This window comes from Tamandua tetradactyla, chromosome 22 (assembly GCF_023851605.1).
Source record: "Tamandua tetradactyla isolate mTamTet1 chromosome 22, mTamTet1.pri, whole genome shotgun sequence".
Classification (NCBI taxonomy): domain Eukaryota; kingdom Metazoa; phylum Chordata; class Mammalia; order Pilosa; family Myrmecophagidae; genus Tamandua; species Tamandua tetradactyla.
This window is the reverse complement of record NC_135348.1, coordinates 42663785-42681706: the sequence shown is the minus strand read 5'-3', so window position 1 is coordinate 42681706 and position 17922 is coordinate 42663785.

The window sequence follows — 17922 nt, the reverse complement described above, 5'->3', positions numbered from 1 at the left end:
AGTAACATCTAGTACAAGGTTGAGAACAAAGAAAACAAAAGGAAAAAGACCAAAACAATTGATCTTGAGCTTCATTCAGTACTACTGGGTTCAAATAAGGTCGACATACTCAGGAGCATACCATCAGGATTGCTGAGAACAAATACAGGATATAATGACTATTTCATTTGATACATTAGAATTCTGAAAATTGATGGCATGAACACCAAAGAAAATGAGACTTCTAATAGAAATAGATGCACACAGCATTGAGCCAGATCACGGGAAGTTAAGATTTCTCTCTCACACTTTTCATTCTCTCACAGATTTCTAATGATGATTTATTTGGTTTTGAATCTTCTTCAAATAGAAAACTCACTGCATCCAGAGAACAAATCCCAAAACCTACTGGTCATGGATTTACATTAAAGATGAGACGAAGGCATTGAGGGAGAAACATGTTTGGCACCAGTCGAAATACAGGAAGAGAACATTATAGAGAACATGGTTCAGAGGATCTGATGTATTTAATATCAAGCAATAAGTATAATGAACAGCTTTTGGGGAAGAAGGGGATGAGAGATGAATCTATCATATAATCCAATTTACAAATAGATTGGAAGTGAAAGTCCTTAAGAAATGATGATCTGGACAAATAATTATCTGTAAATTTTAGCTCTTTTTTAAGACACATTTTCTATGGAGTGAGACTTCACTGTTAAATGAAGTCACATTTATATAATAAAGATAAGACTGCAATTTAGCAGTAATAATGTCTCATGTCTATAAACTGCTTGCTATCCATTGGCATGGTTGTGAGTGTTTTCATATTTTAACTCATTTATGTGAGCACATGAAGGCATGCAAGGAAAAATAACTTTGCAGAGTCATACAGGAAGGCCGTGTGCTGCAAACTAAATTCAGCCAGAACAGCTCCAAAGAATGGTTAAATATTAAATGATGCTAACTTGAAATTAACGATTTGGTTAATATGATTGTTTTAGGTAACCAATCTATTTTCTGCATCCATATGTACAATCTAAAAAATCTGGTTCTCCATTACGTTTTGTAACATTGAAGATGAATTTGAATATAATTGAACAATTTTATTATTATAAGCTCTGCAATAAATTCTTCTCTAATTCCATTCTTTCTACGTCTCCTATCTTCCAATTTTGTGACATTGCAATAATCATTATTACATGTCTTTTCTAGCTTTTGTCTCTTATGTCTCCAGTCAAGATTCACTGATATATTATTGCAAAAAAAATCTTTTGTTACTCCTGGAGTGACAGACGTGTAGTTAAAGATAAAAAAGCTCCCCAGATGATCGTCAGATTCTTCTCCTTTGTCTTTTGTGAAGTTCTGGACTAATCCAACTATCTGCCTCTTCTGCTTCTGAGCCTGTGCTGTGCACCGCTGGGGAAAACCAGATGATCGCTCAGATTAGTGCCACAGCAAATTCAAGGTATCCAGGCTCAGATGGAGCCACAACCACTTGGCAAGCCTGTAACATTTTTCTTATCTGGCCTGTTTCTCATTCCCCCCAGCAATTATTCCAGACTTCTTTCACTTTCCTTAAATCTCCAACCCCACAGAGTCCATCTTACTCCATCAATTATCCCTTTCGTACGCTAAATTTACTGGGTCCTCTAAACACACACGCACGCGCACACACCCACACGTCAAAAGTTGAACACAGATACTCATCTATGTCTTCTCAAAGTTCCCTGTACTGTAATCAGAAACATCTTTCTGAAACAAAGTTTAATTATATCACCCTACTATCTTGGTTGCCTGCTCAAGACAATTTATAAGATTGTGAAAAAATATAACATTACTTTATATTTATTTTTATAGAAAAGATGAGGATTGTTCACTAATAGTACTCAATATCCAGATTTACAATGCATGCTCTTTTGCTCCATATTTCAGAAATCTAATATGATGAGCTGATCTCATCTCATGCTCTTCTAAGGTAAGAGGAAGAGATGCAAAAAACTGTGTCATCTTCAATTTTTATTTGCTTTCAGCTTACTATACTGTGCTGTAAGATACATAAATTAAGTAGATTAATTTATTTATCATAGTGTTCTGTTTGACTAAAGTAACCATCACTAAACAGATAAGAGATGATTGAAATACCTTCAAAAACAACGCAGTTTGAAAAATAATACAAAGCAAGCACACCCATACAACAAGAATTAGTATAGCTGATATTTCTCCTGGGTTTGATATTTCTCCTCTTAAGCCACTAAACAGTACAAACACTGTTTAATCAGGTCACACAAGATGTTGGTTAGAAAAATTTGAAATTGTCAAAAAGGCTGTAAAAAATACAGATTTATATTCTTTATTGCTGATGATTAAATCATAGGTATATGTTTTTTTCTTGAAACAGAAGTAAAAATAGCACAAAGTCATTATGATGAAGGAGGTATTCAAAAAACATTATTAGCAACAGAATTTACGAATTCTGTTGTAAAATACCCAAGTGTTTAAAATATTATTTATTTAATCTTTTTTCCATTTTTTCTATATTTCTATTTGTGAATCTTCATCTGTTCACAAATAATAAGTGAAATAATAGACACATTCCTTTGTAGATATAAATATATTAGTGGTTTTGCAAGAAAATATTTTCACTTTTAGATACGAATGATCAAAACCTTTTCAGACCAATTACCTACAGCATAAAATAGGCATCTTTTATACAGTGTTCACGGCCCTAGTAAGACGGCTCCTAATTTCAATGCAGACATAGTTTTTATTACATGCACCATTAGCCTGGTATTCCTGAAACTCCTGCACTTCCTCTGCCATATCACACAGGCCATGTTTCTCTTCGCAAACCCAGCTGTCACCCTGTCCCACTTCCCTGCGTGGCTCAGTGAAGCAGGGCCTCCCATGAGGCATCCGTTCAGGCTTCTGCTCCCCCTGAGAAAGCCTCCACTGGGACTTTTCACCTGCCCAGCACAGCTGAGTTTTGTCCCTACCATGGACATTTACACTTTTTTCCCATCTGGCACCCAGCACCTTCTTGGAGACACGGTTTTCTCCATCTTTTGGAGAACCCACTCTAGTGAAGTTATTGGGAGGGAACCTGAAATCATTTAAAGTAACCCCAACCTCACAGGCTACAGAGAAGAGCCCAGCCTTGGACACCTAACCCAGTTGGGTCACTCGTGGTACCCCATCCTCCTGGACACTGAGGGTGGTGGGTGAAGGGACATGTCACTCAAGTGAAGTCAAGCAGAATTGCTCCTGGGGACTCCTGTACTGAAAGCTGGTCCCCATACTAGGAGCTGGTGACTCAGGGAAAAGCCATTCTGAAAGGAAACAAGGAAACAAACAAGTAGAGCAAAAACACAGCTCGCCTATGGGAAGAGATGGAGAAGAGATATGAAAGGGGAGTCCAGATGGTATTTACAGCTCAGGCTGTTTCCTAAGGCACCTTGCTCTTCCCCTGCTTGTCACTCATCATGGAACCCATCTTACTTAGACGGCATTAAATGCAGTTCCTTTCACTTGCAACAGGAGTCCCGACTAAAATAGGCTTTTCTTTCTGGTAGCCTTAGTTCCTCTTGGTGTGGCATGTATCACACTGTGTAATATCACCATTACTCTCGTTTTACTGAGTATCCCCTATTCTCCTTACCCAAGTCTCTTTTTCTACCAAGTTGATGAGAACTTTGGGAAAAGTCGGTGACCACAAAATTCTCTCCATTCTATCAATGGTATCTCACAGAGCCTGGGCCCACCATCAGTTCTGTGGCATCTTTTATCAGAGCTGTTCCAAAAGCCTCAACGTTCCAGTTCTGTGTAGCCCCACTTTCCACCTTAGACAGCCCAGATGCCTCACTTATAACCCTGCTTTTGAATTTTGCACCTACCTTTACTTAAACATCTTTTCCTCCTGAACTAGAGTTTGATTTCTAATCTCTCTCTCTTGCCTGAACTATAACTACTATAAAAGGACACTGACATTTCATCCTTTTTCAGAATAACAGCTGCCTTAAACTGACATCTTTGTACATTACTGAATCATAAATGGGAAAAAGGGGTGAGAAAGAAGAATAGTTACCTTGATGAAAACCTTGTTTCCTGCCCCCACCTACAATTTTATGGTATGTTATGCTATAAAATAATGTTAGGTAAAGTTATATTAGGATATGATGTTTAAATCCATAGACTTAATGTTGGGTATAGAAATGAAATTTCTGGGATACATAAGATTCTTTTCCATGGTTGAGTTGAGCGATGTAACTGCTTTTGAATAGTTCAAATTGAAATTGGAGATTAATAACATGAAGCACCCAGAGAAAGTTTATCAAGAGTATGACAACCTTGCATATACAGGGGAAAATAAAATTTAAGGGATGTTTGGATATGAGGATACAAAATCAAGTGAGGGAGAAATGGGACAGCATATATACATACACATATACAAACACTCTTTTCTGCAGAGATTTTGAGATTTTAATTCAAACATATGAATAATAGGGAAGTAAGAAAGAGCTAGAGTGGGTAAAATAAATAATACAAAGTTTATTCCATATCAAAGGATATCAGAACTTTCTGTTAACACAGTTAACAGTTCTAGTAACAGAACCACAAAATTCACTGGACAGTTGACTGGTATCTAGCAGAAAGGATTCCTGGATTGTCTGGGAAATGAGACTAAAAAGCATGTTCCTACCAAAGCTAAAATTCTAAAAATCACATGCTTCACAAAGGATTATATTTAAAATTATTTTTTTCTGTGGGGAAAAATGATTCCATTATTTTACTTATCTGGGCTTAATAGAGAAAAATTAATATGCACAGTTAGTAAAAGTGGAGTGAATGCTATTACTTATAGATCAGCATAAATTAGATTAAAAGTGGGGCTTGTCAAAAGTTTTTTCCGCCTCCTATTTGTTGTTGTTATTGTGGTTTCTTTAATCTCTACTTGCTTCATCTATGGAAGTAGAGGAGCCCCTCATGTATACTCATAGACAAGCTGAAGCTGTTTTAGCTGTCTTGCGGGTGCCAATTCAATCTCAATCAGCATTTGAGATTAACATAAATATATTTTCATCATTTGATTTTATCTTTCTCTTATGAATTTTCAAGCTGTTAATAGTTTCTTAAGTTTCACTAGCCTGTCTTAGAGTCTGAAGTAATACCAAAAACTAAAAATTTTGAAAGGGTTATTTGTATTACTCCTTTCTTCTATAAAATGTTTTAATACAGTATCATATTTCATTTGGGATATTTTTCTACAAAAAACAAGCTGAGGGCGGTGCAACCATGGCTCAGCAGGTAGAGTTCTCACCTGCCATGCTGGAAACCTGGTGCCTGCCCATGCCCCAAAAAAATAAAATAAAATAAGAAAAGGAAGATGATACTCACCTCTAAGAATGTGGAAAGAAAATTAATTTTCCCACCTACTTCTTTCAGGTACAGAATGAGAAATTTACTGTGTTTTAGATATACAAATAAATCAATATATCAATCATTGGTTGTTAGCTTTAACTCTGTCTTTGGATTAATTTAAGGTTTTTCCAGTGCTTACTATATGCTTTTACTAAAATATTTATTATGAATAAGATCTGCTAGCTCAATGACTGGGAATTTAATAACACAACATTTGTTGCTTTGGAGATGCAACCCTGAGCTTTCCTGAGATGTGTTCAAGTGCCAGATGTGTAGCTGACTAGGGAAGATGGGGCAAGATAGGTGCACAAAAGATGAAGGGAGCTAGATGAGCTAAAGAAGAATTTTAACACTTAAGAGAACTGAGACAAGGTTGTATGTGGAAACAAAGTAGGCAAACTGAAAAGTTAAATAGCAGGCTGGTTGACAGCTCAGGCTTTGAAGTTCTAAAGACTGCAGTTATAAAAGTGCCTATTCCTCATCTTTTCTTCTCATCGTAGTACATACTTTGTAGGAAGATGTGATATAAAATGCAGCAATGCCTGTCTGCCAGGACTGCCAGCGATGCTGAGAGGCACCTGTCCCCTGGACTGGCACTGCCATCTACGTGGGGCATCGTAGGGTCCGGCTAGCTTTCACCCTCCTCGCTGGCACCACCGTCATTACCTATTTTGTTTTCAAAAGTCCTGAAGTCCTGAAACGTCACTGCATTCTCTGGGGCGGTGCGCAATGTGTGTCCTTTCACCTGGTTTCCTCAGCAGTACCATTTGTGCTCATGCATCCTACAAAATAATTTTGCAAATCATCTTTTTCAGTTTTTATTATCAGAAAGGTCTAAAGGAGATTGAGCTCGAGGATAAGTACGAGTGGGAAATTAGAATGTTGGATGAGTAATCTTGCTTCTTTAAAAAGTGCGGATTTGTGATTTTGTCTACCAGGTGACATCTGACAAGCTGTAAAGACATTCCCCCAGACCCCGCCCAGGGAAGGGTGCTACTGGTTTCTAGTGGGCAAACTGAGCGAGCAATGGCACCGAGGACAGTCCCCACATCAAAGGATTATCTGGCTTGCAATGTCAATAGTGCTGAGTTTGAAAAATCCCGCAGTAGGCTTGCTTACACCTGATTTTGTTTTCTGGTTTCTCTCTATTCCAATGTAGAATACTGTTTAAGCTCAGGCTCGCAAATACTTCAAGTCCTTACCCCATCCCCTAAATATTCAAGAATACACCCCTCACACATACAAATGCACGTAGATACAAAAGTACAAAATAGAAACACATAAAGCAGATACAATTAATATGACATATGGCCTGAAAAAAATCCTCCCCCTCCAATGACTTGATCATTAAATATCTAGATCTGCAGAGCCCAAAAGCGCAATTCAAATGCAGAGAGAGACAAATTGCTATGGGGGCCACTCACAACATGATTTGCTTCAGATGGTTTAATACATTTGTGGTTTTCATGTGAGGTGGCTTCCAAAACATGATTTTGAAAGATATAAGTGTTCTCTGCAAAATTTCAAACATAAAAGTTGTTTTAGATTCCATCGTATATTACACTACAGCTGGGTACATTTTCAACATTAGAAAAATGAGACATTGAGCAGGTTTTTAGACTATCTAAAAATTACTAAAATATCCTATTTATACGAAGCATTGTATAAAAACTGGTAGCCCAAAGTCATTTTTTATGGCTGCAAGTAAGACTATCAGGGATAAATAGTGAAATCTCTTAAATAAATTTAATGAACCATGTGATGATAATAACCCCTAGTTAACCTTGTCACAGTCAATGAAGAAGACATGAAATGGTTGCATCTGCTTATTAAAACATAATTAAAGAACTGAAGGGATTAATTAAATGCAATTACAGAGAATTATCCAGAGTGAGTGCCCAAAATGAACTCAACATTTACACTAGTTTTTAAGGAATGATTGATCTGTTTTCAAAGATTATTTCACTTTATCACAACATTTAAAATATGTGAAGAACTTGGAAAAATATTTGTTGCTTCAGTAAATAGATGTCACTTTTCTAAAAATACTAATGCTAGGTAGACTGAATGGCCTGTTAAGGCAGTTTCCGTATAAAGTGTCATATTCCTTCTTTCTCATTAGTAATTAGAAAAATAACCTTTGAATACAAGGGGAAAAAGTAAAGCTGAAAGGATAAGTCATAAACATCCACACATATGATAGGAAACCATTTCAATTAATGCAAATATTTGGTGGCATTTTTGTAATTCACGATTCTGTACTAAGGTAAAAACAATAAATAATTTGTACCCATAATATCAGTAATTTAGGTAGGGAACACAAACATATTTCAGTGACCAAATAAATCTATTTCTTGGAATATAAAAATATATATACATTCTTAGAGAGGCATCCAAATAAATATACTGCCTATTCATTAAGGCATAGTTTATAGTGGAAAGCAATAAAAATTAATAAATAAAAAAGAAGTATTCAATTATGTACCAATGGATAGTTACATTAAGTAAAAAAATATATAGTAGGTTATTATTTTGCTATTTAAATTGTGTTTTAAGTCAAGGCTACTCAAATCCTTTCCTCTTGACTTAAAATTCTTCGGGGAAGGAAAGTGGAAACATGAATGCCGAAGTCTCCACATATGCTTTTAATACATGTACACACATAGTTGAGAGGAAATTTTGAAGAAGAGTATTTATTGCCATGAAAAATGTTATGATTTACTGTTAAATGAAAAGGAATAACAGGTCAAAATCAGTGTATGTAAGTTTACAGGTTTGTTTATTTTTTATTAAATGGTTTATTTTAGAGTAGCTTTAGACTTACAGAAAAATGGTGAAGATGGCATGCAGAGTTCCAAATTACCCTCTACCCAGTTTCCCCTGTTATTAACATCTTACGTACTATGGTACATTTCTCAGAATTAGCAAACCAGCCTAGATGCGTTATTCATAACTGAAGCCCTTGAGAGGTCCTTAGGTGTTGGCCAATGTTCTGTTACTACTCCAGGACCCCGTACAGGATATCACATCACATTATCCTTACGTTCTTCTCGGCTGGACAGTGTACCAGACTTTTCTTGTTTCTCTCAAAACTGTTGACAATTTTGAGGATTCCTTGTGAAGTATTTTGTAGAATATCGCTCAACTGCGATTTGTCTTACGTGATGCTCATTGTTAGAGTGGGGAAACGTATTTCGGGAAGACCTCAGGTGTGAAGTCCCATCCCTAACACATTGTCTCCTGGGACCGTGCCGTGTCATGATGTGTCATTACTGACACTACATCACCTTGCTGAAGTCGTGTTTCTCAGGTTCGCCATTTAAAGTCTTCTCCCTCCCCTCATTATCATTCTATGCACGTTGGAAAGGATCATTTCCAAATGTGTAACCCACATTTAAGGGATAAACGTTATCATACACCACTTCCTTGAGGGGGGGACAATACATATATGTTCATTGGGTGGGATTCTTCTGAATGGATTTGTCTAACCACCCCCCCTTATTTATTTATCCATGTCGGTTTGGACTCACTGACATTTAGTTTCTCTTTTAGGTTATAAGTTGGTCTCTGTCCCTTTGACGTACCCACATTACAGTGTTATATGTGTGTTTAATTCTTCCTTACTACAAAATGCTCTAGGCTCATCTCATAGATTTTCTGTCTTAGTCTTATAATCAATTATTTCCACAAGGACCCCTGGTTCCACTTACTGGAGAATAATATTAGAAATAAGATTTCGGGTCTAGGCACGCTCCCTGCTGCCAGGACATCTAGCCCCCCTCAGCTGAGAGAGCACATGAGCACATGCTCATCCATACATACACGCACAGCTATAAATATTTCTCCATGTAACCAACTGCAACTGTATTAAGCTGATGTGTGTTCATGCTGATGTCTACAGCTTTATAACCACAAGGTTTATTCTAGCCTTCTCCCTTGTAATCTAACACTTCAATAGTGAGAAACCTGGCTTACCCTATTCTCTCCATTCATTTACCGAAGTTTTCAATTCCAGTACACCATATAGTGATTTCAGAATTGGTAAACTGCGCATTTGTGGAAACTAACAACTAGAGCCTGGTATTTATTTAAGTTTCGGTTTTTAAAAATTTTTTTTGCACCTCACACATACCATCCATTTCCCAAATTGTTTAGGTCAGCAACGTTTTCACTTTCCTTTAAAGTGAGACTGTGTCATTCATTTCTAATATAGTCAGACTATTTTGTAACATTCTGCTTTCCATCCTAAGACCACCAACCTCCTAATTTTTAGTTTGCATTCATTAAGGCTCTGTCTTTCTTCTATAAAATTCCACGGGTTTTGATAATTGCATAGTGACATGCATCCATCATTAAAGCATCACCCAGAATTGTTTTACCCCCCTAAAATATCTTGGATGATTCATTAACTCAATTCCCACTGATTCCAACCGTGGAATCTTCAGAATGACTTCTTTCACTTAGCAGAGTGTGTTGTTACACCCATATTGTCATCATATGATTTGATAACTCATTGTAATCCATTGCATGGATGACCCATTTGTATATGCATTCACATACTGATAGAAATCTTGATAGCTTCTAGTTTTGGGCAATTATGAATGAAGCTTCAATAAATATTTGCATTCAGATTTTGATGTGAATGCTCATTTTCAAATGCTTTGTGTATATACCTAAGAGCGATTGCTGGGTCACATGAGAAGACCCTATTTGTCCATGTAAAGGGCAGTGAAAGTGGCTGTAACATCACACATTGCCACCAGGAATAAATGAAGATTACTGTTGTCCTACATTCTTGCCAGCAGTTGATACTACCATTATTATTTTATTATTTTAAAATATTAGCCATTTTAATAGGAATGTGATGATGCCTTGTTATTTTAGTTTGCATTTCCCTAATGAAAAATGGTTTTGACCTTCTTTTCTATGCTAATTTATCATCTCTAGATCTTCTGTGGTGAAGAGCCCATTAAAGATATTTTGCCCATTTTTTCATTGGGTTGTTTGTTTCTTGTTGTTGAGGTATAAGCATTCATTATATATTTTGGGTGTAAGTACTTTGACAGATACATGTGTCTCAGTCAATTTATCCCATTATATAGCTTATATTTTCATACACTTCGCCGAAGTTCTGACAGAGCAGAGGTTTTTAGTTTTAATATCGTCCAACTAATAAATTTTTTTCCATGATTGTGTTTTTGGTGTTGTATCTAAGAACTTAAAGCCACATAGATTTTCTACTATGTTTACTTCTAGAAGTTTTATATATTTTTCATTTTACATATAAGTTTCTGCCCTGATTTTAGTTAATTTTGGGGTAAAGGTGTAAGTTCTCTGTTAAGGTTCATGATTTTGCATATGTATCTCCAATTACTCACACACATTTTTTAAAAAGATCCCCTTTCTCCACTGAACAGCTTTTGCTCCTTTGCCAAAGATCACTTGGCTTTATTTGGAGGACCTATTTCCAGGTTCTCTCTCCGGTTCCGTTGATCTGCATGTCTACACTTTAACCAAATGTGCTAGTTTTTGGACTGCTGTTGTTATCTAGTGAGTTCTGAATTTGAGTAGAGTAAGCCTTCCAGCTTATTTTTTCTTCCTCAGTATTGTGTCACATATTCTAAGTCTTTTGCCTTTCCCTATAAACTTCAAAATTAGGTAGTCAATAGCCACAAAATAACTTTCTCAGATTTTGACTGGGATATCGTTGAGTTTATAGATAAATTTGAGAAGAATAGACATCTTTAAAATATTGAATTTTCCAGTAAGAAACTTGGAATATCTCTCTATTTATTTAGATTTTTATTTCTTTCATCAATTTTTCATAGTTTCCGCATACATTTTTTGCATATATTTTGATAGATGAATACCTATATATTTCATTTCTTGTGCTATTATAAATGTCATTATTTTAATTTTAAATTCCAGTTGTTTATTATGTGTATGTACCAGTGCATTGCCTTGTGTATATTAATAAATGCACATTTGATGAGGGGTTTCTTGAAAACTAATGCCAAACATACTAATAATTCTACTATCAAAAAATTTAAAGCGATTCCAGCTCTGACACATAAAGAACTTGGTCACCATTGACACTACCCATGCACCTGACAATCTGAAAAAGTGATAATTTTCCCGGACCCGTCATGGAACTGAAGTAGTGAGACAGAGCAATGCTGAGGTCATGAGCTGGTGGGACCACTCAAACGGGAATTTTGGTGAATTTTGGAAGTTGAGTGTATACTAGAATGAGAGTGAGGAACTATCTGGGTCTACAGTCTTGATCACCTTCTCACTTCTAGGAAACCCACCAGGTATCCAGAATGAAGATCAAGAAATATTACTTCACGAGTAACACTGTTAAATACACCGAGAGCATTCTTCATTAAAACATCTTGTGAGTTTTCCCCAACTGTGAAAATGTCCCATTCCTGTCTCTAGACGTTCAAGACTTTCTGGAGGTATAGTCAGCAGTATCAGGGTTTCAAGGAAATAACTTGGGAAATTCTGCATCCAAAGGAAAGAGAAGGGGACAGAAGATAAAAAAGCTATATTACTGAAAAAACACATAAGAAGGTCAAAACCACATTGCAGTCTTAATAAATCTTTCAGATTTAACTGAGAGATTATAGAACTCTCCTTACTCCACATCATACTGCAACACCATCAGGCCTCCAGTTTAGTATAAAATCGTACAGCTGAAGACTTGCAAACACAGACTGTCATCAAGCAGTATTTTTAGGAGCTCCAAATCAGGAAGAGACAAACACAAGGACACTAGAGGAATACAAAGTCCTTTGCGTCTATAGCCACAGCAAATATTAAGCACAGCCTAACTCTTAAGTACCACACTCTTATACTATCTTTGAAACAATTTATCATCACGAATCTTGATTCCATATCTTCACATTAAAATCCCATTAAACTCAGTTCTTATTACTCAATATAACATATTTAGCTTTCAACAAAACAAGGCAAGGGAAAAAAAGAGACTTAAAAGAACAAAGCAATCATCAGAATCAGAATCAAATATGACACAGATGTTGGAATTATCAGACAGGGAATTTAAAGTAGCTATGTTTGATATCTTAAGAAAATGAATAGAAAAAGTAAATGACATGCAAAAATAAATAGGCACTTTAAACAGAGATAAGAATTCTGAGGAAGTACCTTAAGAAAATGCTAGAAACACAAAACAGCATAAAATAAATGAAGAATTAAGAATGCCTGTGATGAGCACGTTAGGTTGGACTTAGGTGAGGATAAAATCAGTGCTCTCAGGTACAGATCAGTAGAAACTTATCTAAATGCAAAGAAGAAAAAAAAAAATCAGTTGAGAACATCCAAGACCTGTGGGACAATTTCTAAAGGTATAATATATGCAGAATTATAATACCCTAAGGAGAAGAAAAATAAAATGGCGCAGAAGTAATAATGGCCAAGGACTTTAAAAATTAATGACACGGCGGTGTGACAGTGGCTCAGTGGCAGAGTTCTCACCTGCCCTACCGGAGACCCGGGATTGATTCCCAGTGCCTGCCATGCAAAATAAATAAATAAATAAATAAATAAATAAATAAATAAATAAATAAATAAATAAATATAAAAATAAAAATAAAATTAATGACAGACGCCAAACCACAGATCCAGGAAGCTCAGGGAGCATAAAGCAGAATAAAAATTCAAATAAAATAAAAGATAAAACAAAATACATACACATACACACCTAGACATAAAACATTAAATTGCAGGAAACCAGAGACACAAAGAAATTCTTATAAGATGCTGGAAAGGGAAAAATTTTACTTCTCTTTGGAACAAAGATAAGAATTACCATGGACTTATGTTCTAAAACTTCAGTGAAAGTAAACTAGAAGTCATTACTGGAAAATCCTTTAATACATGCTTCTAAGTAACCTATGGGTCAAAAGAGAATTCTTAATTTCAAGATAAATTAAAATAGTTTTACATAAATGCAATTTATAACAATTTTATAATAGAGCAAAAGCAGTGTTTCAAGGGAAATTTATAGCATTAAAGTCATATGTTACAAAAATAAATATCTAAAATCAATAGCCTATATTTTCATTCTGGAAAATTAGTGAAAAGTAAGCAACTTAGGCATAAAGCATATAGAAAAAAAGAAATAATTAAAAATAGAGCAGAAATCAATGAAATTAAAGACAGGTAAACAATAGGGAACACCAAGAAAACGAAACTCTGGTTGTTTGAAAAGATTAGTAGACTTATGTACCTCTAGTCAGGATACTCTAGGAAAAAAAGAAATAAAACACCAGTTATAACATTTTTAAAAGAAAATGTGTATGTATATAAATTGAAGTTTTACTATTTGTGTTCTTTTTTCCTGACAGGGTGTTATACAATTTTCTGTGCATTTGTGTTTTCAGTGTTTCTAAAATTTCATGAATTTACAGTGATTATAATGAGTAAAATTCTAACAAAATCTACCTTTCTCTATATTAAAACTTTCAAGTTTAACAAGAGTGTATGGACATTGCAAGTTTTAAAATAAATATTTATATCTACTACCATATATAGTGTGTATATATATACTAATATATAAATACATAAATGCATATATGATTCAGGAATTCAGCTAGAATGGAAAATATATTAATGGAATTCTAAACATGGAGGAAAGAAAAAAATATTCTTGGCCAAAGGAATGACTTCTGCAAGGCTATCCAAGCATGTAGAAAGGAAAAGCTAAATTTTGATCGCTTGGGAGCATGTTTTAATGTTTATTTAAATGAATTTAGAATTTAGCCCTTGTCATTCCAGCACCAATGTATTTTCTGTAACAAGAGAAAGACATGGCAATATGAGTACATTATTTGGCAAATGGACTGAGAAGAAAGAAAATGAGATGGGAGAAACATTAAAGAAAACAATATCTAATCCTGCTGCATTTTAAATAGGATATGAACTCAACTAGCAGTAGTGAAGCTAAAGTTGGCATATATGTTGTGGAGGAAGGGATATTTTATAAATTGTGAAAACTGATGCTGAGACAGCAATATAGAACTGTTATAATTTTGAGCTTTGGTGGAGTAACAATAATTTCATTGAAAACACTGGTGGATATATGGGATGGAGGGAGGAGTTGTGAGATAAGAAGTATATTAACCTATTGTGGTTATGCGGAGTTTCAAGTACTTAACTAGATTCTGCTTATAAAGGTTCACCAAGCTCAGGAGACAGTAGGAGGCAGTATAGCAAAGTGCTCACGAGTTCACATTCTCAAGTCAGACCATCCATGCTCGAATTCCAACTCCACTTTTAACAAGTCACGTAAAGCTCACAATTTCCTCATCTGCAAAGTGGGGTCAATAAGAACACCTAATTCATATGTGTTTTCTAAGACTTGAATGAGCAATTAGAGGTAAACCACATATCACAGTACCTGGCACATGGAAAGTAATTTAAAAATGTGAGATATTACAGACAGAGAAAGGGGATCACTGGATTCCAAAAGGGAATCCTGAAGTAATGATGTTAATGAAATCAACCTGGAAGCATTAGGAGACTAGTAGGATCCCAAGAACAACTAGAATCATGGGGTGATTATGAGAATTAGATCCTTGAGTAGAAAATGAAAGAGAAACCATCAAAAAAGTGAGAACGAGTACTCAGAATGGTAGGATATGAAATAGGAGAGAGTTTGAGCTTTGTTAAAATAAAAAAGAATGAAAGTGCTATTTCCAAAAAGAAGAGACTGCTGAGAATTTTGACTAGAACTGAAAAGAGAAGTAGCCTGAGCAGTACACACACTCATAAACATCCTTTGGCGTTTGAAGTCGGGAGCTGTTGTTAGATGTCATAAGAGCAGTTTCCCTTGAGATTAAATATAAAATTACAACTTTCACGGAGCTGAAGAATGAATGTAAGTATATCAAGATAGATATATTGACTGTAGACAACTCATAAGAAGCTGCACACTGAACAAAAGAAATGAAATATTTGCATTCATGTAATAATGTTTGATTAGAGAAGCAACATATATACTTTCAAATCTATGAACTATTTAGAAAATAACATAATTCAGTAGGACAGCAACATTCAGAATTAACATATAGTAATCAGTAGTGTTTATATATATATATATATGTATACATGTATGCCCAGGGTCTAAAGCATTAGCAATGAAACGACTCCATATACAGTAGCAAAATGAATATCAAATATTTAAGAAATACCAAAACATATGCAAGATCTGTTTGCAGGTTTCATATAGAGAAAAATAGAAGGTATGAAAAATGAGGCTTTTTTCCATAATTTTATTACACTTCTATCATCTATACGTTTATAATCTATAAATTGAATGTGAGTCCAATAGAATTACCAGCTGGATATTTTAAAGTAGAAAATCTGTGTTCATATGGAAAATAAACAATGAAAATGACCAGTAAATTCCTGAGAAAAAAAGACTAATGAGTAAAACATGAATAAAGAAATACTTAAATGAGAAGGAAATTAAAATCCAGTGAGAGATATGTATAGTGTCCAATCAGGAGAGAGAAGCCACATTGGCAATTTTCAATAAGGAAAATCGAATCTGAAACAGTGGCAATAGGACTGGGGAATCTTCTTCCCACAGCCTTGTAATATCCTTTCAGGACCATCTACTGACAAAGCCTAACGCGAAGTCTGCTGACAAAGAAGAAGTCGTTATAGTGTCCAACTCTTATATGGGAAAGCAAACAAAGATGGGTGGATTGGAAACTGAACTATAATGAAACATTGGCAAGCGATCCAAACACAAATGGAATTTAGCACGTTTTATAAATGATCAAAGTAACGCTAAAAACACTAAAAATAATTGTGGGAGTTTATATGTATGTACTTCTCCCATTTGGGGCGTTTTATCATGTTTACTATTCGTATCAACAGCGCTAACACTTACTACTGATTGTGAACTTTTTTATGGTCTGCACCTTCCATGTCAGAGGGATTTCACAGGGAGAGTAAATATAAGTGTCTTGGAAAACCCTCTTAATGTCTCTCACACTTTTCCTGAAGGAGAAGCATAAAATAGTTTGGGGAAGGAACGCACTAACCTCCGTTAGGCTCTTTAGACCTCGCTGCCCTTCTCAGCCATATCTCCCAGATACTTCATCTCTCACCTTCATGTTCTCTTTGTCTTCTTGCTCCACCTAAAACCCAGCACTTCCCTGCAGCTTTCTAAAGTGTTCTATGTCTGGAAGTGACGTAGATTTCCCCATCTCCCCTCACTGCTGCTCCCAGAACATTCTCCTTTGTCTCTTCCCAAAACCTGTTAGACTCGAATCTCTTCTTATCAAACAATACTCTTCATCTACCTACCTTGTGCAGTCACGGACCTACTGGCTTATTTCGTCCTTTAACTTATTAGATATTTTAGCTCTTCACACACGTGTTCTATCTCCAAACATGTTCTGTCATGATTCCCGATGATTTCAAATACTGAACCACGCTCACCCTAACAGCCTTCCCTCTCACTTACCAACCTCATGTCTTCCACTGATAGCAACTTCCAAACAACTGAGGTCACTTCCTCGCGATGTCCCAGCCCCGACCACATCATCACCAGCCAGTGTGCCTACTGTATAACCATCATTTCAATCCTCTCTGTTAGGTTCAAAGATGGCCAGAGACAAACTAATGACAGAAAAAGGAATTTATCCAGGTACCAGCAGGGTGGGTACCTGAAGTCAGACTTCAGCCTGCCTGGGGAGGATAACGGAGGGTCTTTTGTACCTGAGAAATGAGGCAGGGAGATAAGTGGTACAAAGGGCTGTGGGCAAGGGACGAGGAGACCTTGAGCACTGGCTGAGGGAGGGAAGGACTCAGATGGAGAAGTGGACAGAACAGTCCGTTCTAATACCGCCCGGGGGTCGGTGAGTGATGGCTGCTGTTATTTTTGCCCCTTGTTCAGGGTCCAAGTCTATTATTCCAACATTTCAGACTTTGGTTATATAAAAAAAGAAAAAAAAAAAGATAGGAAGGAATATTGGGTTAGGCCAGGGAGGGAGAGAAAGGAAAGAGGACGGTATTGTTGGCTCTGGCTGCTCCCTGCTTAGGAGCTGGTGTGAGGGCATGGTTTCTTCTCCCAAGCCCTGAGGTGAGGGGGGATTTCTCTGGGAGAGAGGCTGATATGAACTTCTTGTAGTAGGAGAATGTTTTCTAGGTGGCTCTGAGTAATATGTGCACTGTAGACCGAATAAAATGCACGTGAGCTCTCATGATGTAGAGGCCTGCGGAGAGGAAGAGAAGAAAAGTTGCTAGTGGGGTGGAGATCAGGGTAATCGTGAGAACCATGAGGGTTTTTGTAATTATTGATCCCAAGACTCAGAAATCCATTGACAGATTTTCGAAGCTCAGTCTACCAGCATTTGCTGCGTTCCTGACAAGCCTGGGCTGGTGGGCGTAAAAGCAGCATTCTTCCTCACAAAGAGGCAGACGTTTGGCTCTTAGATCCAGGCCTCGTCTGTTTGTTGGGTGGACACCGTGAGAGAACCTCCTTGG